Source organism: Penaeus monodon, chromosome 25, assembly GCF_015228065.2.
Source record: "Penaeus monodon isolate SGIC_2016 chromosome 25, NSTDA_Pmon_1, whole genome shotgun sequence".
Taxonomy (NCBI): domain Eukaryota; kingdom Metazoa; phylum Arthropoda; class Malacostraca; order Decapoda; family Penaeidae; genus Penaeus; species Penaeus monodon.
In genome coordinates, this window is record NC_051410.1 from 35,164,185 (window position 1) to 35,164,633 (window position 449).

Below are 449 nucleotides of genomic sequence, written 5' to 3' on the forward strand. Positions count from 1 at the left end.
TAAGAGGGATAAGTTCGTGTTATCCGCGCCATTTTCTAATACGAAGAAAGTGACGATAAAAAAATATACCTACAATATATGAATGACTTTAAGAAGCTACGTGGAAAAAACAGGAATTTCCAAATGTAAATTTTATAGCGCCTCTAATTTGATAAAGAATAATAAGACTCAAATAAAGAACGGTCTTCAGATGTACGCAGATGATAATGACCATTAAGGAAAACTGGATCCCATAAAGATTTCGAAAAATGCTGCCTGTTCAGCACTGACCTTTAAATAACTACATTGTTGCCATTTCTGTGAAAGTTTCTCGGTCTCCCACACACGTTTGGCCATAGACTATGCAGAGCCCATGTCTGGTAACTACATATTTCAAGTGAACAGAACAGAGAAAGTAACGGCAGATATATGCAAAAGCTGGGTGAACGCACTCGCACATGGGACAGTGA

General features: G+C 37.9%; 1 protein-coding gene across 1 annotated transcript in view; it reads right to left on the minus strand.

The window, feature by feature from the left end:
• LOC119589186 (formin-like protein 7) overlaps positions 1-449 on the minus strand; it is a 120,422-nt gene that overhangs the window by 380 nt on the left and 119,593 nt on the right. The gene's annotated exons all lie outside the window — the stretch shown is intronic.